Raw genomic sequence first — 24728 nt, forward strand, 5'->3', positions numbered from 1 at the left:
GCAAAACTAACATCACATGGCTTATCATATGTTTAAAAAAATGCATTTGCATCTGTCAGCACAGAGAAACTTTTGTGCTTTTGCTTCACTCGGTTGCGCATAGCATTGCAATCCTAGTGAAATGTGACCGTAATAGAGAGGAGGAACCTTTTTAAAAAAATGAACAGATCTGTGAGAAAGTCAGGGTAGAGGCACTGCTAATTTCTTTCTATTCATTCACGCTGAAGAAAAATTTCTTGAAATGAGCTGCCTTTGCAGTTGGGCCTGCCTGTGATTAAAAAAAAAAAAAAAGGAGAAGAAGAAGAAGAGCACAGACTGGCTTTGGACTGATGGCATCCAATGGCAGTCGCTATGGCTACCCAAACCATCTGTGTTGTGAACCCATAGAGAGGGGGGAGTGTCTCTAAAGTAAGTAAATAGGCTAATACAAAAAGTGAATGGCTCAGAAGGGCAGATCATTAGCTGACCACATCTTGCTATTCTCTGTGTGATACCAGGACAGGAGGAGGGGGTGTTGATAGATTAAAAAAAAGAAGAAGAAAAAAAGCAGCCTGATAATATTTAACCAGCGGAGATCTGTCATCAATCTGGACCATCTTCCCCCCACCCCACATCATCTGTCCTCACCGCCAGCTCTGACCCATTGTCATTCAAACCCCAGCTCCCTTTCACTCCTTATTCAATATTTTTGAGCCATTGTTCCACCTTACATGCCCCGGCTACACTACATTACTTTTCCCAGTCAGTGGTTTAAAAGGGCGTAGAGCAACAGCCAAGAGAAAACAAAACAAAAAAAACCCCCATAATAAGTTATAATGTCAGAAAGTAACAAAAACATCAGCCGGCCGTCACACAAGTCTGAGTTTTGCACACATTTTCAAGCATGCACACTGTGACACTTTCTCCACTTCATACACACACTCCTTGTCTCCCCCCCCCACACACACACACACACACCCACCCAAACGGAGCAACCCTGTGGGCTTCACTGGGCTCTTTGAATAAAAAAGAGAAGTCATTTATCCGACTCATCTTTGCTGCACCTCGCAGCACCTTTTAAAAACACTCTATATTCCTTGCTAAGGCTAAAGCTGCACCTTACTGACAGCATGATGGAGAGCCCTATTCTACCCCCCTTCTCTCGCTCTCTCTCTCTCTCTGCAGTCTCCCATCTTTCCATCTTAGCTGCCAACAGCCCTGACTTACAAAAAAAAAAGTAAAGGCTAAGCTTCAGTGACGATGTAAGAAAGTGTAGATCCTTGTGCATCTGTCTGTGTGTGAGCTTCAGTGTGTGTGTGTGTGTGTGTGTGTGTGTGTGTGTGTGTGTGTGTGTGTGTGTGTGTGTGTGTGTGTGTATCAGTGTTTGCATGTTTAATCGGGGAAAAAAAAAAGTGGCACAGTTAAATGTGTAAAAAGGTGGAGGGGGAGTTCACAGATGAGCTTGCTCATGTGTGGAGGTGAGAACAGGAGTGCCAGAGGCTGCTGGGAGGCCTGTCGTGTCAGAGCTCATCAGCAGCTAACAAAATCATCCACCAGAACCTGTCAATATTCACTTCGCTACCCTCTCTCCGGATCAACTCGTTTGCTGTATTCCACTCATTCTATTCGGTTTTTGTTATTATTGTATAACCTGGAGAGACATCACAGGCACGCTTGTCAACTTTGCTGTTGCTAAATAAACTAGGTACATCTTTGCTTTCTCACAGATTACTTAGGTTTTAGTCTTTCATGTGTAGGGAGACCACACTATGCAAAGTGTGGACCTGTGTAGGTGTCACGTCACCATTTTTTTCTTTAAATCAGTCAAGGTCACTGCAGAAGCACATTACACTGAAATCGAGTTAAACAGCAGTATACCAACTGCACGCATTCATCTCAGGATCTCGTAGCATAATGCTCCATCTTATTGATTTTGGGGCAGTTGTTTTGCTTTCCTTTCAGGACATTGTGGGCCAGACGAGATGGTGCGCAGGCTGCGTCTCGCTTGATTAGGAGCGTGCTGCGTCCTCATTTTTAGAGTAAAAAGCAAAAGGTCTGTGTAAAAGGTTCTGTGGTGACTTGTGTTGTGGTATGGTGATATGGTAGCATGTAAATACAAATCATACAGATTGAACTGAATATAAATCAGTTGGAAATGTCAAAAAAAAACAGAAGGGAAAAAAAAAAGAAAAGAAGAAGATGGCGTATATTTCTGTTAGCACACGGTCGAGCATTGGGTTGTCTAGACTGTATTTGACCAAAGGTGTGCGCGCTCCACATTTGTGTGTTTATCTGGAACAGTTTCCATGTAACCGAGCAGACATCGACAGCAAAACCTTTAACCTACTTGGCAAACAGCCCGGTTCTTTCTATCTCCCTCTCTCCATGGACGGATCATTCATCATGCTCTTCCCCTCCCCTTTCTCTCCATACAGCATCGTGGTCTGCAACATTATCTTCATCAATACAGCTTTTAAAGCAGATAAAGGTCACGATCGAGACAAGATTGATTGAAAAGTGTTCTTATTGAATATATTGAATAAAGTAATAAATGAAGGGGGGGGGGGGGGTGTAAAAAAACTTATGGTATAAGCCTAAGAAAATGTTTGTTATTAACCTGTGCTGTTTCAAAGTCATTCATTATATTTTTTTTCCACCTCTGTGATCATCTGTATCTAAATCTAACTATGCATGCACCGATGCTCTCTGAGGCTCTCTGAGGCCTGGATGCTAACGGTTGCCTCTTCCACATTTTAACCCTTAAAAATATTAATATATTATCTGTTCAATTGAAGATGGTAAGGAGTTCAGAGTAAATAATCTCACACTGCTGCTATGTCTTTGGATTGTGTGAGTGGTGGGTCTAATTCAACCAAGCATCTGTCATGGGAGGTGCCGCTCCATGTCCTCCATCCTCTCCCCTCCTCCTGCTTCTCCACAGTGGTATCAATCTTCTGCCCTTAACGACTAAACTGATTCCTGAAGTGTTGCTGCTCGGCTCATCAGGGCAAAGTGTAGCTGTGATCTCCTGTGTGGATAACCCGAAAGCATTTTGTAACAGATTTTGAAACAAGTGCTGATAATTGTTACAACAGTGGTGACGGCAAAATACAGTAAGTGATGTCAAAAAGATACAAGCGCTGACAGTAAAGACCGATGGTTTCTACACTTCCCCGCTATCAAGCAACTTCCCTCTATTTCAAAATGGTTGACATCCATATTTCTGATACTCAAACACATTTTTTTTTGTGCGTGAGCAGAGTTTGTGTTGTAAGAGTTGCCAAATGTACTCTGATGGTGGTTTAGTCATTGTGTCATTTGCGTATCCTCCGGTTCAATTTCTATCATACTGCACTGTTGCGCACTGTTCAGTGTTATTGTTTCTACATCTGCACGTATATCCCAGCCTCCAAGAGCACTTGTCAATGCACTTGTGTCAATGAGTGTTTATCCAATGTGTCCACAGCTCTCTGCCCGAGATGTCCCAATAAACAGCTCAAAATCCTTTGCGCATCACTCGTGCTACATCCATTCTCAAGGTCAGGCCTCAGTATGATAGTGTTCTTAGTCTGCAGTGACTTGAAAAGGGCAAAAAATAAAATATCTGGAAAACTTCTGAGAAGTGACGTGAGACAACAACAGAAAACAAACAAACAAAAACAATCGGAACTATTCACTGAAGCCATTGTTTGCTTATTTCTCTTTTTGGTGAACGGTGCCGTTGTTACCATTTTCAAGCAACCAGCATTACACACAGCAGCACCAGCTTCAGGCTATGAGGAGGAGTCCAAGCAAGTGCATTTCTATATGCTCTGTGGTGGTTGAATTCCCAGAATTATCTATGCACAGCCAGAGAACTATGCAAATTGGTATCCACATGGGACCGTAAAATCCAAAACAACACAAAAACACAAGCAGAGAAAAGCACATCCCTATGGAGTTGGGGCTTTCTGTTTATACTGAACTATTGTATTGGGAAAAAAAAAACAGAGAAATGTGTTTTTTGACAGTTCCGCACATATGTATGTGTATATTTCTGTGTGTGTGTCTGAGTGTGTAGATGGTGGAGGAGATCGCGAGTATGAAGTGAAGAAAAAAATATAGTGTGAATAATTCATAAAGGACAAAAAGTGACAGTTAACGAGAGTGTCACAGGACACTAACGTCCTATCCGTCGAACCATCTGTATCCCGCCCCATCTCACCCTCTCCTCTAGGGAGTTCAGATAAAGGATAATGGATCTGCTGACATTCATCTGTCCTAAATAAAATTCACATAAAATAACCCTGTTGGTACGAAGGAGCATGAGAGTGCCGTACACGTATAGCAGTCAAATGAGATCACGCACGCTCTCAAGCCTGTTTGAGCTTTTGATCAGACAGGTGTATGCGCAATCAGTCCACCGCAGAGCATGTATGTGCATCCATACACCTGAAAATGTACACAGCTTCACAAAGTGGTGCACAAACGTATATACAAACATAAATTTATAAACTAAATATCACTCCACACATACTCTTTGCATTTACAAAAACTAATTCATAAGCGATTAAGCACGTTGACCAGCTAGCTTCTCTCTTTCTCCATTTTAAACACGCACATGCACAAAGTACCCTGCAGACCTGGATCCGAGATAATTGCTACACCTCGGAATTTAATCTTCAATTCAATTACTTTTGTACCATTAATTCACAACAACAGTCACTTCAAGGCATTTTATATTGTAAGTTAAGATCCGATAATATTAGAATGAAACCCCAGTAACCACAGAAACCCTATCAGCAAGCATGCGGGTACAGTGGGAAGGAAAAACTCCGTTTTAACAGGAACAAACCTCTGGCAGAACCAGGCTCAGGGAGGGGCAGCCATCTGCTTCAACCGGTTGGGGGAGAAGGCCAGGATGTGGAGCGAGAGATAGAACAAAGGGCACAGATGGGAGAGAGCCAGAATTTAATAATTGTTAATAATTAAATACAGCAGTAGTGTATACACACAGAGCGAAAAGAGATGTATAAAGAAGCCCATAACAAACTGAGTGGCAGCCTAAGCCTATTCCAGCAGGAGTAGCAGAGGATTCAGGTTTAACTGATCCAGCCCCAACTATAAACTTTATCAAAAAGAAAAGTTTTAATTCTACTCTTAAAAGTAGAGAAGTAAGTCTGTCTACCAAATCTAAACTTGGTTTCACAGAATAGAGCCCTGCTAACTTAAGTCTCTGTCTCCAGTTCTACTTTTGAAAACTCTAGGAGCCACAAGTAAGCCCGCAGTCTGAGAGCAAAGTGCTCTGTTAGTATAATAAGGTACCACGAGGTCTTTAAGCTGTGACAGAGCCTGATTATTCAAGATTTTGTATGTGAGGAGATTTTAAATCCAATTAAATGCAGGCAGTCAGCCAGAGCAGCGCAGGCTAAACATGGCTTTGGCAGAGTGTGACACCAGTGACGGCCACGTACGTGTCACTGCCACAGTTCAGATACCGAGTAATGGTCAAATGATCTGCGTGCTGTTTGCATGTGAACGCACAAAGAGTTGGATGCAGATGTACATAGGATGTAAATGGACAGAAAGTCGGATGTATGTGGATAATTAAAGAGACTGAATCAATAGATATGTGCAAACAATAGGTGACTTCAGCGTGCCAGGTCACCAACCACTAAGCAACACGCACATACTTGTGAGTATGTGCAAAAGTCACAGACCAAGCAGATTTTATCAGTTTTCCAAATCACTTCAGTGGAATTTTGATAACTTTTTCATTACTCTAAAATGAGTCATGAATGAATTAAAAGGTTATTTTATTTTCGTTTTTAAAACGAACTAAAGCAAAATGTTAAAGCATACCATTAACACACACACACACACACACACACACACACACACACACACACACACACACACACACACACACACACACACACACACAGATGGAGCAAATCCCACCATCAGCACCACGCAGGTGCACGATCATTCCAGCAAACCGATAACAATGGACACCATCCTCTCTCTGTGTGCCCAAAACCCAGTCATCTGGCAAAAGAGCTGAGTGGGACACATCATCAAGGGTATTTTTGTTGTTCCAAAGCACAACCACACAATATGGCTAACACACACACAAACGCATGTAGCTCTCACTCACACAGACAGACATGCACACTCAAAAGGACACACATTCACACACTTTTGTTGTGTCTGTAAGCACCCGTATTGCATACACCGACCATTCACAGCCACATACCTGCATGCACACAGTGCACACTCCACTTACCTGTTGTTTACAGAAAAGGAACGCAGGCTCAAGGCTCTGTTAAAACTGTAGGTGTTAATATAATAATTATAAATAATATATATAAAGATACAGATTTTATTCCCTGCTGTAATTTCTTTTTTTTTTTCCCTGTTTTCAGTCCTGTTCAGACATTTCTGGTGTGTACACATTATTATTATTATTTTTATTTTAGATAACAAAATGCCTTTTTATAAATGCACTTAAAATAACATTCAACTCAAATTACACTTCTGATTTGAAACCATCTAACGCAACTGAACAACCCCATGAAAGAATAATTAGACAAAGATCAGTGTGGCATTCATGTGACACTCAAATCACCTTCATGACGCTGCTCTCAACTTTGCCCCACTTTTACACAGGCAACAGGAAGCAAAATGGCAAACACCCGACGCTTTCAACCACCAGCTTAAAACTGCTCGAGCAAAAAGTGATAAGAATGAAGTGTCAACATAAAGACATGCAGATCTGGGTCGCTTGCTTTAAAAACCAGGCAACAGAATGAATACGGTGCACTGTTTAAGCATTATTACGCTATACGGATATATGGATGTTGCAGTCACTGCAGTTCTTTAAGCCAAACATCTCATGGTCTAAAAATCAGTGGGATTAAAACTCTTGTTTGTATTTTGGTTGATTAGAAACCTGAGACTGAAGAAAAAAGAAAGAAAAAAAATGTTGGCATGGTAACAAAAGCAGTACTAGCTTTGCTTGTTAAATATAGTACTTTTTTGGCAAGAAAAAAAAATATCCATTTTTAGAAAGCACATCCAAAAGTACAATGACTACACTTAAGGACTACTTGAGCGTCCTTTCAGTTCCGTCGAATTTGGGAGAGAAAAGGACGAACGTTTTTAGAACTGTTATTCTTATAACTCTTCCATTTACAGTTCTGATTGGCCAGAAGTAAAACTGAGTTTTACTTTGACTTTTTCAAATCTCACTCATCTAATAATAAAAGAAAATGAGACCTATTGTAGCCAGAAACATAAAAGTGTCTCTTTTCTATAGAGCTCAAGGTTTTGGGGTTTTTATTTTCCTAAGTTCTGTTCTGCACTTCTCTGAATTTCTGTGTTTATTCTCTCCCCATACAGCGTAAGAGCAGTTGGGTTGAAGGGCTTTTGAAGCTTTTATTAAGCAAGTAATAATTTGAAAAAACATTCTCCAGTAAATCCATGTTGTTTATTCCATCATACAAAATTACCCCTACAATTCTCAATAAGAACAACCTTTCTGAACATACTTGTATATTTGTTGACATGCCTGTTATTATGCTTCATTATCCACCATTATTTCATTATCCAGTTTGTTCCATTCTTGGAACTTACATTAACAGGATCCTTCCTCTCTTCTCCTTCACTCGGCATATCCTATATTAACTTATTTCTCCCTCCAATTACTCTCTTCTCGAGCATCACAAGTATCTCCTTAGCTCCCTGAGGCAATGTACATCTCTATATAATCAACTTAAGTGCTTTGCCGTCTGCCACTGCCCTGCTGCCATGAGGTTTACTGGTCACAGGACCGTACTAAGCTTGTTGTGCAGTCGTCAGAGGCCGAGGCTGGCAGCGACCGAGGATCCAGCTGTGCCTCGTATGCTGCTCCGGGTGGTTACGCCGACTGAGTAGCTAACAAAAGAAAGTAAGAGTTGGGGTTGTGGGCGGGGGTTCTTTTTTTTGGTTCAGTAAGTACAGTGTGGCAACAAGAACATTACTTTTAATACTTGTGGCAGAATAGGAGTAGAAATCCTGTGAAGAAAATCTACAAAATGAGTTTGCAGTAATTTTTAATAGTTACTGTGATTATTGATGAAGATGAAATTGCATCTTCTTTTTTTCCCCCTTTCCTTTTATCCAGCTTTCTCAGATATTAGAAGTGGGACAAAATATTGATAGGGTAATATGTCAAACAGTTTGCTCTCTGGATACAATTACTAACACATTAGAGTTAAAAAAAAACCTGGGTTTTTATTAAAACATTCAGCCGCTTTGGGCAAATTTCGCCACCAAATTTATTTCAAATCACTACTTTATGACTCCTTGCGGTGAAGCTTATCAAATGAACGAGGGTAGGGTGAACAGAAGCGGCAGTGGAGAAGAAGAAACTTACGGCGGGAAAAATGGCAGACAGCAGGGAAAGCAAATCAGCGAGCTAATGGACTGAACGGACGAATTTAAACAGACGCTGCGACGTACCGAACATAAATCCTGTATAATCTGTAAAGTATCACGGGAACACTGAATTGCGAGACCACTTTTGCTGCGTGGAATCAAGACAGTTTCAGATCGTGAGTTACTCCACATATGATTTAAAATGGAATATATTTCGAGGATTAGTTGTTGATCATCTTAACGGGCTTTTTGGTGTTTTTAGACGAAGTCATTAAGTTAACAAAACACACATTTTTCCTTTCTCTGTTTGTTTGTGCGAAGCTGAATGGTGGGCTAATGTGAATGCAGCAGCAAGAGAGGAAACAGGTTATAATCGGGTTTCCTTTTACTGTTAATGTTGCCAAGATACAAAATAATGCCTGCCTGTTACAAAGCACACCCAGATTCCTACTGAACGCAACTGGTCATAGTGCTTCTCCTGGCGCAAAGACGAAAGTCGACGGGGAGAGGTGCAAGCTTGACATTCGTCGGTGTGCCTACACTCACGGTTGCATGTCTTTATCCAGCAAAAATGAACTCTTATCCAAAATGCACAGGAGATGAGCCAAATCCTGCAACGAGGAAGGGAGGGTTGCTAAGGGAAGGATGGGAGGAGGTGATATGGAGCAGAAGAGGAAGATGGATGTCATAAGTGTGGGGGACTGTGTCGGCGAGGCTCGTGCACAGTTCTATCCGAGTGCTAAATGACTGTTACCAAAAAGGTTTTTCCAACTCTTTCTTAAAATACCTTTGCCAGTTGTTGTACACTGTAATCTGACCATTGCCTTTTCCTCTCTTCTCTTCCGTCTGTCCCACTTTATAGCAAGCATCCTACCCCCTCCTTCCCCTGTTCTGTCTCTGTCCGTCTCTCTCTCGGGGGAAGCTCTGTGACAGTGTGGGGTTTTATTTGTGTAATTTACATCCACCCTGACAGCCTTCTGTGCCCCCCTGCAACCCTTGGCTTTTACTACAGCCAGACCCTTGTAAAACAGCCGGTCTTTGTGATGAGAGAGATGGGGGGAGAGTGGCACTGTCTGAGCTACAATCCAGACAAAGCTGATTGTAAAAACACCACGCGGTCACTTGGTGTCATTTAGCTTCCTCGCCAGCTATTTGCGGGTGTGAGTGTGTGTGCTCGAGTCTCCAAATCTGGATGTTTGTGTGTGTGCCCTCGTGCGTTGCACTAAATAGGACTGGGGAAGTTGCACGATTGGTTTCTAGACCCAGCAAGCTCTAGTATATCCAGGGATCAGGCATTAATCCAGCAGTCATCATGGGCTTGCTGTGTACTTTGCAGGATCGCCCTTGGAGGTTAATGGTCAAACAGAAATCCCATTAATAGTTAGTAGGGACTTCCAACTCACCTGTAGAGGTGAAATCCCTTTGGGGTCAGGTACGTCGCAGAGTTAAGACTGCTAATTTAACACTAAGGAGACGAAAACAACCAACAAGAGTCTTAAAGCGAATCTTAAATGTAAATGGTTAAATTTGGATAACTTTTATCTATTGACAGAAGGAGAAAGAAAGAAAAAAAACATCAAAGAGAGCCAGCACCAATAAAATTCTGAGAGAAAATGCTAACTAGAGCAAGAGAGAGCAATAGGAGAACAAAAGACAGAAGCATGAAAGACTGAGAAAAATAGGTAATGAGGGGAAGAGATCAGTGAGTTGCTGCATCTCAATGAGAGAAAACACACAGATGAAGGCAGGGCGATTTAAAGCAAAGACTAAGGGGGGGGGGGCGCAAAAAGAGGCACCACCGAGAATATAAAAAGTAAAGTTGCTTGCTTGCAAGAATCGAAAATGTACTTTATGAAGAACAAGGTCACAGATGAATAAATCAGTGAAAGTGAGCAGCAACCCCAATCCCCCCTCTTTTATTCAGCTGTTTCTCAACCTCACTTGTTGTGATGTATTAAACGAGTAATGAACTCGTGGTGAGCTAACATCGGCACGGGCTGCACGCACAACTACACGCACATGTACTCGCACACGCTGGAACAACAGCAGAGTTTGAGAAGGAGCTTTGGGGAACAATGACCCCCAGTGGCTGCAATGATGCTTTAGAGTAGAGTGGATCAGAGATGTGTGGGTGAGAGCGCGCGTGTGTGTGTGTGTGTGTGTGTGTGTGTGTGTGTGTGTGTGTGTGTGTGTGTGTGTGTGTGTGTGTGTGTGTGTGTGTGTGTGTGTGTGTGTGTGGAAGAGAGCTGAGAAGGAGCTCATTAGGAGTGTTTGGCCAGTCAGCCTCTCACAGTTCAGAGCAGCCAAGGATGGTAAACAAGCCCACTTCAGCACCCACTCAGTAATGTCACACACATACACAGACACTCCGCAAGCAGCCTCTGTCTGTACGAGACAGCATTTGAAACGTGAACACAGCTTATTAAAGCTATGAACACACTAATACATGAAAACTTTGTTTTTATTTGTATTCTGTGAAAAGATAACTCAGACAAAAAGTTATTAGACCCACAGCGAAAAAGGCAGGTTGAGAGCATCCAAGCAGACAGCAAGTAGAAAAGCAAAGACGCAGTTAGCAAACACAAACATGCATCATGTGTCACCTGTGACCTGTTTCATCTGCTTTAATTGAAAACTTTATAAAAGGAGGAACAAAAGGACAGTGGACAAGAGAGGAGATTCCATGCTTTACTTTTTAAACCCACGAAATGTATTAAAAACAATCACGCAAAAAGCCATTTGACCGTTCATCAATTATAAAAATCATTGAATTTGCGCTATTAAATCGTTTTTCTACCTCTATAAATAACCAAACACCGGCAAACCACAATGTTTCACATATGCCCGTCCATCCATAAAATCTCAATCAGTGTTAATGTGAAGAATAACTCCCTCCTGTGATGTGGTTTCAGCCACAGTACCAGCAACATCATGACGGAGCGATGCGTCTTCTCAATGAAGGGGACCTGATGTGTTATTTTAATCAACTCGGCCTGCCGGCATTAATTATTCACCACGTTAGTGAAGTGGGACAGCCCGCAGGGTAGAAAGAGGGAGGGATGGGGGGGGGTTCCTTCTTATTAAGGGTTGTGGGGAGGGAAAAAAATAAAAATGAAAAGAGAAGAATGTGAGAGAAAATGAGAAAGAGGAGATGTTGAAGGAGATTTGTGCTATACCTCCTCCCCTAGATCGTGTTAGCCTTGTAGTATGTGCACGAGTGTGCGCGTGCATGCATGAGTGTTTGTGTGCGTGTGTGTGTAGGTAATAAAGTTGCTTACAGACACAATGGGAGTGTGAATGTGTGTCCTTTTGTGTGTGTGTGTGTGTGTGTGTGTGTGTGTGTGTGTGTGTGTGTGTGTGTGTGTGTGTGTGTGTGTGTGTGTGTGTGTGTGTGTGAGTGACAATGAGAGTGTCTGTGTGTGTATCAAAGGTCAAATCTAATCATGATGCTGCATAATCCAATTCTGAATGGCCAGGCAGGTCAGACCCCGCCTTCATGAAAAGAGGGACCACTGGATTGGTGAAATGTGATTGGTAGGACAGTATGTGGCCTGACGCACGCACGCACACACACACACACACACATCTGACACTCCTACAGTGCCTTCTAGGCTGGGATGAGATGCAAACCGATTGGACCAGATGTGGCACCCAATCTAAGGGCCAGTGTGTGTGATAAAAGTCTTAAGTGAGACCACATGAGCGCATGTCTGAGAGTGAGTATTTTTGTGCCAAAAACACAAGCACCCCATGAGTGAATGCCTGTGTCTAAGCAGCTCTGAGAGCCATTCTCACAGCAGAAACAGAAGGGGGAACAGAGCGCCCCTGCTGACACTCTCAGTGGGCTGACACAGAAAGCTTGTTTGGGGCATTAAATCTTAATACACACGGACACTGGGGAGGAGATAGGAGAAAGAGAGAAAATGAGAGAAAGAAAGTGAGAGGCTGGATTGAAGGTGGAAGGAAGATGATAAAAGAGGAGGAGCCGTGTTAGAAAAGGAAGAGGAGAAGGCTGCATAGCAGCACACTGAGGGGAAACTCCTGGGGGGCAGGAAGGATGTTGCAAGGGAAAAGAAAATTCTTTCCTCTCCAATCCACAGGAGGATAGCCCAAGATGCCAGAAAAATGTAGCACGGCACTAAATCAAACCACTTAAATCATCATGTGTTAATGACTCCGTTAACCCACTTCTCCCCCTCCCTCCCTTTTCTTTCCCCTTCACTAAAAGCCTGTACAGAGGCTTTGTCAACCCTAATTCATCCTCTCAGCAGACAGAGACAGACGATGGTGAGAGAATTTCGAGGGAGGCAGATGATTAAGGGCTGCGAACTTTCTCCTGAGATTTCTCTATAAATACATTCTGCCAATCATGCCTCAGTTTGTCGACAATATCACTGTAATGGCATCATTATGTTGCACCCCTGTGTAGCTGTGGACTGACGTGCGTCTCCACTGTATGCTACTTAGCATGTACAAGAATGACAGGTACACCTGTATGTGCTCATGTGCGACCCACTATGCACTGTTAGGTTTACCGTCATGTAGCAAGTTCCATGTAGCATAGTAAAAACTTTGTGTTTACTGCAAGAAAAACAATTTAGTCTTGTTAACAGAGTGTTTGTGCTGCTCTTCAACAAAGACTCTTAAAAGTGAGCGAGAATATTGTAATGTAGAGTACAGACTGTACTTCCTGTCAAGACGGGTTTGTTCTTATGACAGCGCGCCATCCTTCCACACCTGCTTTGTTTCTGCAACAGAACAAACTGGATGAACAAAAATTTTAGCATTTGGTGTCTACCAAAGAAAATCAATTTTATCCATTTTCCAACTGCTCGACCTGGCACTAGGAAAAATATGCACATAATCTCTGGATTACTTCAATCAGCCACAGCAAACTGGATCCATCATTGGTTGCTTTGTTTTGTGTTTTTTTTTAGTGGTCTCTCCCTCACTCTGAGAATTCAGCTCTGTAAAAAAGACCACAGCTTTGCTTCCCTTGTTCTTGTTTTGTTGAGTCGAACTAAAGTGAAGAACTGTCCACAGAAGGTAAATGGTAAATGGCCTGCATTTGTATAGTGCTTTACTAGTCCCTAAGGACCCCAAAGCGCTTTACACTACATTCAGTCATTCACCCATTCACACACACACACATTCACACACTGGCAATGGCAGCTACAGTGTAGCCACAGCTGCCCTGGGGCGCACTGACAGAGGCGAGGCTGCCGGACACTGGCGCCACCGGGCCCTCTGACCACCACCAGCAGGCAAACACGGGGTTAGTATCTTGCCCAAGGATATTTGGCATGCAGCCAGGAGGCAGCCTGGGATCGAACCACCGACCTTCTGATTAGTGGCTGACCTGCTCTGCCACCTGAGCTACAGCCACCCCACTGAAGGAGTTCCTCACCACTTCTGACTAGTCAGTGCAGTGATGTGAGACCTGACATCATATGGTTTATTTTTAACTAAAGAGCACCAGTGCAGATGTTCCCATTCATGCGTCCAACAGCTTGGTGAGCTGACAAGTTATCACAAAGCCCAAGTCAGGTAACCTATCCACACTTTCCTAACTCTTCTCCAACCTCACCACACGTTATAAGTTGCACACTCTTATAAATTAATAGCATGTTGTCCCCACTTGATTGATTATGTAGGTTTATATTATATTTTGACAAAATGCAGCCACATCAGTGACTGCATTGACCTGCTGTCAATTAGTTTGTAGAGGACTCAGAATCAGTGTTACTATACTCTACTGTAATCACCCTACATTTTTCTGTAACGCAGTAATATAACCCTTTATTATTCTAATTTCAGTAATTAGATTAGTTATAATTACGTCGTTACTTGTGTTACAAAGGTTCTTCAGTTATTCTTGCGCTACAGTCAGCCGACTTCAGTTCATGTGTGGGAGAAGGCAAATGGCGTGAGTCATCTACAGCGAAGATATGGAGATTACTTTGACTATTATTGCCCAAAGAGATAAATGTGCAATGGTAAAGTGCATCCAGGACAGAAATGACTGCATTATACTGCAAACACAACTTTGTCTCTTTGCACGCATCTGCACAGACAGCGTGCTAACGCAAAGCTAGCCAAGGACCCAAAGTAACATTAAAGCTGCTGCCAGACCCTGAACTTCAGCAGGTAACAAACTGATGAACAGTCAGGCTTGCAGGCTTTGTTTCTACCTGTTCATGTTTCTTCAGTATAATCACTGTGGAATTGCTTTGATTGCGTTGTCCGCCCTATGTTCATGCATAAACACTAAAAGAAAGATCCCATGCGTGTCTTTGTTGGGATACCTCAACATTGCTCTGAGTACATGTCTGTTAATAGTAGTGGCTTAATGTGTCAGTTCAAGCAGTTTCTATTATAGGATGGATGTTTTTCCATGGATTTGGCAGTTTTCTCCTCATAGGTTACACCAGTGCTTCCCAGACCAATGACTTGAGAGCATATTGAACAAATTGACCAGTGAATTTAACAGCTATTCTTCTGCTGGCATTATACTTTCTCCATCAAAAGCAAAGTTTGTGGCTACATCCTGAATTTAACAGTGATTCAGAACAGAGGACAAGTTTCTAACTTTAGCTCTCTAACAGTGCAGAACTAAAGGGTTAAAAGCTGTCATAATAATAAAACAATAAGACTGTGAGGAAGGAAAAATAAAAGAGCACATAATGTGTTCCGCTATGTTGTCCTGGAGGGCTCCAACACAAGGACACTCCTAACTGCAGATGTAAACACACAGTCAACACTTAAAACAGCAAGAAAATGCAATCGCAAAAGTCTCCCCGGGCGTTCTGACGCAATAATAAGAGCCTTCAGATGCTAATTACACGCAAAAACATTCATGTCTGCGCTACCTTTTAGCACCTTGTCACCATCCGCTGTTGATCAATCAACACAACGGAAATCATGTTTACTCCACTGGCTTTGCCCTTTGCAAACATGCAAAAATGTGCAATTAGTTTTCAACAGTCTTGAACAGTTTACATAATAAATTCAACAAACATCTTCAGTGGCTCTGCTTTGCCCTGTGAATGTGTTCAAGATGTTAACAGCATAATCATTTAATGATCCCTTTTCCAGAAACGGTTCCAGTCAGTCGGAGTGGTTCTGTATGCAAATAGCGGACAGGATCAGTGTTTCTCTACCCTGTTTTTCTTTTTGCTCCCCGCTTCTTCCCCCCCCAGCTCTTTTTACTCTGCCTCTCTCGGCTGAGTGATAAACGCTGTCTGTTGGCCATAAATCCAGGGGGAGTCCTGACAGGCGTCCCAATAAAGCGCTCTATTTTCTCCCTGTTTGGTGGGTTTGTCAGAGGCCCAGAGGAAGTGAGATAACATTAGGAAGAGGGAGAAGAAGAGGAGGTGGGGGTTGGAGGAGGAGATGCAATTTCATCAGTGGCGTACACACACACACACACACACACACACACACACACACACACACACACATTCATAAACAGTGGGAACGTCCACATGGAAGGATGAAATACGCTCAGCAACACACAGGCATACTCGAAATGAGTGATTCATGTGCCGAGCGGCCAAAACGCTCAAGCCGCAAGACAGCTGGTGAAAATGGCAGCCTGTAAGAGAAACACATTTTTTGCCTTTTATGTTTCTCACACAAACACACGCACATAAACAAAGCTAAGACCAAAATTCACAAAATCACAAACCCCAACTGCCTCGCAAAGAAAACAAGAACTCTCACCCCTTCCGTCTGCGGCAAGAGCCTGATGCATTTAGTACGTGCAAGTGTGATGCACTTACGCATCACACTTGCACTGATTAGTGTGCATTTCCTCAAAATCTACTAGTAAGATAAATTTATTGAGCCGATATCCAATGGTACAGCCTGGTTACAGCCGCTAAGATCACTGCCTAAAAACAAGCCATTTTAGCTCCTCAACCTTAAAAGACATTCTTGTTTTTAAGGGCTAGTTAAACAGCAGGTGGGTGGGACTCCCAATCAGACCTGTACACCTCACACTATATTAAGGATAACCACTCTCACTGACATCATACAGAGCATAGTAAGACACTTCAACTATGCAGATGAGGACACAAGTATTAGCCTCACTATGAAATGTGACATATTCGTTTTTATATTATATTAAATTATTAAAAGGATTATTTCAGAAAAAAACATTACATATAATATTATTAGGCCCCTGAGAAACTGACCTTTTTCTTGAGCCATAGCACAAACCACTGTTGTGCAACGAGCTGCTTTAAGGTCGTAATGCTAAAGTTAAAACTGAGGGCTACCTGCCAATTTACACACAGCATAAAAACTTCAGCAAGGGTTTGAGCTGTCACTTCATCAAGAAATTCAAAGAGAGCCACACAGTACAGAACAAGCCTGGCAGAGGTAGGAAGTGAAAAATTTCAAAGACTCTGGAAAGAAAACTAGTGAGAGACGTGTCTAAAGACCCCAGAACAACTGCCAAGACACCAGTGAATGACTTAGCCAAGTCGGGAATTGTAGTCTCAAAGAAGACAATCATTAGAACCCTGCAGGAATGGACTGCGAGGTTGCAGACCACAAAAAAACAACAAAAACCCTCCTCAGCTTTTGCAGAAGAGATACCTTCAAGCTAGATTGAAGTATGCTAAGGACAACTTGGAGAAGGATGCATAGTGGAAGCCTGTCATTTGCTCAGATGAGAGAAAACTAGACCTCTTTGACCTCAAAGACGTTTGGAGAAAGAAGGGAGAGCTGTACGACTCAAAGAACACTGTCCCCACAGTGAACCATGGTGGTGGGAGTATTATGCTGGGGGATGCTTCAGATCATCTAGAATCAGGAATTTGGTCAAAATGGAAGGAATCATGAAGAAAGAAGGACATGACTCTGAAAGAAAACCTCAAGCACTTGTGTTCGAACACAACGATGTATTTATCTATGAGCACCAGGAGACGCACGAGCTGTACGACTACATTTGAGTTTGAATAAAAACTTCCAGTGGCATGCAACATTGCAAATTTACTGCACAAAGACCAAGGACAATATTTCACATTTTATCTCATCTACCTGTTTTTTAAATTTGCATCTATCATTCACAACGTTCTCCCTCTGTTGGTCCTCATCGTTATTTTATACAAACACCCCCACTTCCTTAATTCATTCCATCCAACTTTTCACCTATTTTCACCCCTCTTTCAACTCCATCACTCTCTCACATGCTTAAATTTCACCACTGCTCCATCTCTCCCAGACTCACTGGGCTCCTTCTCCACCTCTTATCTTTTCTTCAATGACTGATAGTCGCGAAGTGCTGTTTTCTAGTGCTCGGGGCTAAGCCTTCACTTACACCACAAGAAATATAACAGCATAAAGTCAGACATGTTGGAGTGTGTGTGTGTGTGTGTGTGTGTGTGTGTGTGTATTTAATCAGCTTGGCGTTAATGAAGAAAAATGGAGAAGGGGACAGACAGAGGCAGGCACAAAATGAGATATGGAGAAAAAGTGGAGGCTGGGAGACAAGAGAAAGCAAGAAAGCCTGGCGTTTCTGCTCTTAAGAGGATTCCCACCTGGTAGCAATTTAGGTTGGGCCTGGTAAAGCAGGCCCTGGAAAGGAAAAAATAATGTCTTTTGGGTTAGTGGTTTCATTTTTCAATCAAATAAATCACGACCTTACAGAAAATAATTTTTGTCTTTTAATGGCCCCCACGGCGTTTGAAGTTTCTCAAGGGGCAGCTAGCTTTGAAGTCTGTGAGAGGAGGAGTGAAATTCCCTCTCTCCTTTCTGTGTGTGCGTGTGTGTCTGTGTGTATCCATTGCCTTCTCAAAGTCCTGTAACACAACACTTGAAGTAGTCCTGACAAAAGGCGTCCAATGAAGGAGCCAAAATGTTAGAAACACAAGCAAATTCCTACAAAAGCAAACACTTGTAAAAGATGAAGACGAGGGAAACTGCTACCCTAATTTAGACCATAAATAACAAATCTACCTACCAGCGTCTCTAAATGTCACTGATTAGCATGTTACATAACCAGAAAAAAAAAGGAAGAAAAATATGGGGGAAGAGGTCTGTGAGTAATTCAGATATCTCAATGAATATTCCTGTTCGCGGCCCATTTAGGAGAAGTCTATTAGGCTCCAGTAGAATGGTCCAAATGTGCAAATCTCGGGTGGGAAGTAAAGTAAGAAATGGACAGATGTGCACGTAAAGGTGACACAGGGGAAAACTACGTCAGCTCCTGGGCACACAGTTCAAACAGCCACGCCAATGTGTCGACAGACAGATGACTACCTTCATGATAAAGACTTAAAAATATCGCCCTGAAAACCTTTCCCCCCCTGAAGCTCCGCCACTACTTTCCATGTGTACTTTAAGTCCAAGCGATCTGCTTTTGACATAAAGGCTGTTTTTCAAAAGGTTTTAAAGAGACTCCGGCTTTGACGGCACATCTGTCAGGGCTAATGCACTTCAGAAAGACGTTCAAATACTCGCTGTCTTTGCGCCATTCATGTACGAGCGGCCAAGCCCACGGGGACAAAAGAAAGGCAAACTCAAACACACAAAATTAAGAAAAGGTGTGGACGTTTCCCGGACTTAATCAAATGCTAAAACACATTCACTTGTCTTGCACACGCCCGTGGGAACATCAGTTAGTGTATTATTTAAAGCAACATAATTCTCCAGGTCAAACCAGCTCACTCACTGTGTACTCTCTGTGTACACGGCTTGATTAGCATGTCCTATTTTTTTTTCTTTAAAGACAGTTGCTGTGAAAGGTTTGCAACAGTCAGGGGGGGGAAAAAAGGAGAAAAGGAATCTGATGCTTGAGAAAGAAGACGCTGGGAAAGACGGACAAACAAAAGCAAACCGGGGAGGGAAAACAAATCCCGCAAAAGTTTACAACGATGAAAGGGAGCGACATGAAAGCCTGCTCCAAGGGTGGGGGGGAGAAAAGGAGATAAAGCGAGAGGTGGTGCTGAGAGAGAGAGTGAGTTTGGCCTGACATGAAGTGCTTACAGGAAATAGTTCTGTTTGATGAGTAAATATTGAATCAGCAAAAACCCATCTGTGGCACAACCTGATCTCTCCGTCACTCCGTTTCAGGCTTTCTCCGTGTTTACAGTAAACAGAGTCATACCTACATTCCAATCACAAGTTCATAAACAGCTGATGTAACTAAAACTGCATCCACACCGCTGTACAGGCGTCTGAGAAACTGAAACACAGCGGCTCAGTTTATAGGGGTTTGGAGAATGAGGAAGCTAAACGTTTGTCTACATGGGGATACTTTCTCATTGCAGATCGTGCACCACCTGTATATTGCTGGAGGTATGTGAAAGAGTCGGTGGGCATCTGTGGAAAGCGTGAATCTGCTCCTGATTCTTGGTGAAGTCTGGGCCTGCTGTGATTTAAGATGCCTGCAGGGAGCCTTCACTACCTTCATTCGCGCTCTCCCTCTAACCATCTTTCTCTTTAGCCCTCGAGCTTTCTTTCAAAGAATCTATTAGAGGCATCTTCAGGTCAAAGAGCAAGGTCTTGGGCTCCAGGTATATAGTGTCACTCTAAATCTTTATCTTTGAGTATTGGCCCCCTCTCTTTGAGAAGTGCTGCTTTAGATATTCATAGTTGATACTGAATGGATAAATCATATGTGAAGGATCATAGTGTTTTTGTCTTGAATTTATTTCTCTTTGTTGTGATCCTGCAGACGATGACCAACACAGGCCAAAAGAAGAATGCATAAAGTGGAATATCCATAACTTTAAATTTGTACTTTATAGATCTAACACATCCTAAAATGTTTTTTTATAAGACATATGCTACAACCACAAGCTGATATATCATATTAGCCAAATATACATATATAGAAAACATATCAATAGAATTAAAAATTATTATTTGTATAGGACTTTTGAAAACAGAGTTACAACTTCAGAATATGAATATAGCCACAAATTATGTCGTTATTTATGTGTCCGTATGTTTGAAAATGTATACTTGTACATGTTTGAACACGCAAGATGATTCTTTACAAGCAAATGGTTGGAAACTACGGCCCAAAACACAGGGGAGAAGATTAAGAGTTAAGCTAACCTATAATAGCTTAATGTGTTTTCAGCAGTCGTTTAAAACAAATCAGAGATCTCACAGGCCGAGGAAGGCCATACCAAAGTTTGGATGCTATAGCTTCAAAAACATGATTGCCTCTGGGACATTTTGAAGACCCTGGTTAGAAGACCAGAGAAGCCGGCTGCAGTGATGACGTCTCAGAATCTCTGCTTTATAAGCGAGGGCTTGTCCGTGTGGAGATTTATATGTTAATAATTGGATTTTAAAGTAGATTCTGAAGGGAGAAGTGAGTTATACGGTGGATGAAAATTAAGTGTTTACTAAAAGTCTATGCATCTTTGCTTCTATCTTTACACCACATCATATGCTTTAAGGCGGGTGGAAAGCGTTTTACTTGTGAACACATGACCAATCGCTGTGTGATGAGACAAAAACACTTCTACAAACATAAAACAGGCTGATCGCTGTTGAACTACAGCCTGCTTGGCATCTAATGCTCAGATGACTATTTCAGATGACAAACCATAATCTTCCCTGATTGCATTGCTGTGGGACATAGTTTCTCTGTTTCAGATTTTTCTTCAGCACACAGTATATACAAACCAAGCAGCTGATTAAAAGACTTGGCTGCTTTTGTGTAATTTTGTGGTGTTGGTGCTTGGTCAAGATGTGTATTGTGCAAGCTTAAACAACTAAAAGAGACAAGATCCATAAAACCGCGTGCCACCAAACATCCCTGTTTGCAAGAATTAGAAGATTAAAAGAAAAAGAAGTGCTACAATCCATCCAAACTGATACCTGATATTTTTATCTTGGCAGTAACTGATCATTGTGACTGCTGTGGAAGTCCATCAAATCAAACTACACTGAAAACCCTGCACAGTCTAATCCACTCAGTGCTCTGTATGTCAGGTTGACTGGTGTCCCTGTGTTGCATGTTTTATTGTTGCCGGTTCATGTTTTGTGGCATTGCTCAGAATAATTAGGTTATGGCAGTGAGAGTTATTGTGCAAAACAGGCTTCTGTTACAATCCTGGCAGACAATTTTGTGGCTGGTATGACTGAGACTGAGCGAACATCTGTTTGTTGCATGAGATCAAATTAAGGGACTAATCAAGGCATAATGCACACCAGTTGTTTAGAAGGCCATTTCAAAGCGGTGTCACTAATCACATCCTCTCCGTCCGCTTAGCGCACTCGCATAATGTCTCTGTGAAATGAAGGAAGACTGGACCACGATGATAAAAGGAGTGTGAGGCCTGAAAGGGCTGTCAAACGCCAGGGCAAGTTTCAGGTGCCTCGTAGCACTAATCACAGGCTACCTGCTGAACAGCTGTTTTCTATGGATGAAAAGAAAACGACGCAGGGAATGAAAAGAGAGATCAGAGAGATGAAAAATGAAGGCAAAAGAGCGAGAGGTAAAAGGAAAATGAGAACGAAAAATGGAGCATTGAGACCACAGCACAAAAATGTATGGCCCATCACACCATAATTTGCAGGTTTAGAAGTAATTTGCACTGTCTTATATAACAAGTTACAATATAAACCCATTAGTTGGGTTAGACGACGCTTAAATATCTGTGTGACTGAACATCTTCTGTTTGAATTAGATATAAATTGCTTGATCAGTAAAAAAAAAAAGATTGCTCAGCGTTAAACTAACTTAAAGAATTTGATTTAATATCATATTCAAAAGAAGAAGCACTCCTCAGCTCTTTGCTGTGAGTTCAACGATGGGGCGATCGTGGCTCAAGAGTTGGGAGTTGGCCTTGTAATCGGAAGGTTGCCGGTTCGAGCCCCGGCTTGGACAGTCTCGGTCGTTGTGTCCTTGGGCAAGACACTTCACCTGTTGCCTACTGGTGGTGGTCAGAGGGCCCGGTGGTGCCAGTGTCCGGCAGCCTCGCCTCCGTCAGTGCGCCCCAGGGTGGCTGTGGCTACAATGTAGCTTGCCATCACCAGTGTGTGAATGTGTGTGTGAATGGGTGGATGGCTGGATATGTAAAGCGCTTTGGGGTCCTTAGGGACTAGTAAAGCGCTATATAAATACAGGCCATTTACCAAACAGGGGGAACAAAAAGGGCCAAATATAAGACAGCCTTTAATTTTACTGGATAACCTGCAGACCCCGAAGGATTTATGAATTCACACCCAACATCTGTGCCTCATGCAGCTGGAATTTATTTCTGTAAGAGAGATTTGTTAATTTTAATATTGCATGTGCTGATCGCTGATTTTAATCCCGTCTGGAGCACATATGCTTGTGTTTCTTTCCCCTCTATACACCAGCAATAATTACAGTCCTGAATATCTGCTTCTTTTCCTAACACAGGCCTTAAAGACACAGGGTGTGGTATGTGGTAAACACTGTAAAAGGTACTGTGCAATTTAATTTTAATAACATATAACCTGTGATTTATTGTTACTATTAGAAATGACACCAGGTCATAATGTTCTCTGTTTATAAAAAAAAAAAAAGAGCTGCAGTCACAGCTTGACAACTTTTACCTTGCGTTCCTATTCCAGTATCTGACTCCAGAAAAGGGGTTGCGATCTATAAGTCAAAGTCATTTTTTAAAAAGGACATAACTGGAAAAACAAGCTGCTGGCACCCCAGGAGGACACGGAAGGTCGAGAGATCATTAAGCATGCGTTTCCACAAACCTCTGGAATGCTAATGAGTATCTAAAGACAGCACAATTCATTCTGCATTAGCCAACCCGTGGTACACTTAGGACTGTAATGTGCTAATGTTGTCACAAGTGCATTATCTTTCCACTCTGAGGAGGTTATGTGTTAATGCTAGCAGACAGCCATGAGGTTAAGTGTGGCCAGAGGCCCCTTAGAGAAGTGCCAAGAGAGAGCTGGTGGCCCCATGAGCTCTGGGCGAACAGAGCTCTCTTAGCCCCTCTCCACAACACAGTTAGCCATTGTGCCAGGCTGAAAAAGCGCATTAGCTGCTGAGAAAAGGGCTTTCCCCTCTGAAACCCTCTTGGACAACAAGCAAAAGCCCTGCTTGATAATTCAATCACTTTCTGAGCGGTGCGGGGCAGACCTGCACAACCTCTCGCCACCTTTCCTTGCCACTCTCCTTTTCTTCCCTCTCTCGTCTCCTCTATTAGGTAACTGTCCTATATTTTACAGATGTCGTCATTCCTACCGCTTATGAAAGGACAATAGAGGAATGATGCCTGTGAGAGAGAATCGTTGACATTTGAATGTATGCAGCAGTGTGAATTATGGCTGTGCGCTATGCGTTTTGCAAAAAGGGCATAAGAAGATAGAGATATATGTGTGCGCATGTGTGGAAAGGGTGGGGAGGAGAGATAAAAGGAAAGAGAAGGGGGTCATTGAAAGAGTAGGTTGAGGGAAAGGATAGAAGAATAGAGAGAAAAAGGAGGGAGGGGAAAAAAGAGGGACTTCTTATCTCTTTACCCTTGTCTTGACTTCCTTCAGGGGCCTTTGAAGAGAGCAGAAATAAAGATCCTTGCACTAAAGCATCACAGAGAGATTTAGATTATGCCAGTGTTTACCCAACTGAGTGCTGCATGGCTGCTGGCGACAGCCTGCTGGTTTTGAAGTTGTTATGGCCCTACTACAGCTACTCAAAATATAACACTCGTGCTGCAGAGGAGGGGGGTTCTCCCTGCTTGTGTCACTGTATGCGTATGTGGATCTGCATGCATGAGTGCATGAATGCGGCAACTGGAGCGAATGTTTATGAGAGATAGCATGTGTCCTTGTATCCTAACACTGTATGCAATCCATGTGTGTGTTTGTCTGTGTGTGCAGCACTGGGAAAATGGAGCCATCCATCGGATTACTGGTAGACAGCTCTTTGAAAAGAAGGGCCTGTATTTGCATAAGCAACCGTGGAAGAGAAAAACCTGTAGAAAGAAAGACAGAATAAGAGAGCAAGCAAAAGAAAAAGGAAGGAGAGAGGACAAGAAAATAAAAAGAAGGGGGGGAGCTTGGGGAGTGGACCGCACTTGCCAAGCTACTTGGGGATAAATCCTGTGGTTAGGATCAAGTATTGTGGGCAGGGATTTGGCCCCAGGTCCCCTCAAAGCAAATGGAAAATAACAGCCTGCGAGTAAATAGGTGGCATGGTAATGATAGCTCTGTCAAGTCCTAAGGTGGAGAAAAGGAGGGTGGGAAGAAAGGGGGATAGGAGTAAAAATGTGGTGAATGAAGAGGAGGGTGGAGTGCAGGCATGAAGAAAGAAAAGGGAGTGCAGAAAGGTGTAATGGAAGGAGGGGAGAGAAATGTTGAAGAGGGGTTTGAAAGAAAAAAAAAAAAGAACAGGGGGA

The 24728-nt window shown here is 42.6% G+C and overlaps 1 protein-coding gene across 8 annotated transcripts in view; it reads right to left on the bottom strand.

Moving 5' to 3' along the window:
* Positions 1 to 24728, bottom strand: part of raraa (retinoic acid receptor, alpha a) — a 141704-nt gene that overhangs the window by 48313 nt on the left and 68663 nt on the right. The window lies entirely within an intron of this gene.

This window comes from Simochromis diagramma, unplaced genomic scaffold (assembly GCF_900408965.1).
Source record: "Simochromis diagramma unplaced genomic scaffold, fSimDia1.1 OVJJ01000208.1, whole genome shotgun sequence".
Taxonomy (NCBI): Eukaryota; Metazoa; Chordata; class Actinopteri; order Cichliformes; family Cichlidae; genus Simochromis; species Simochromis diagramma.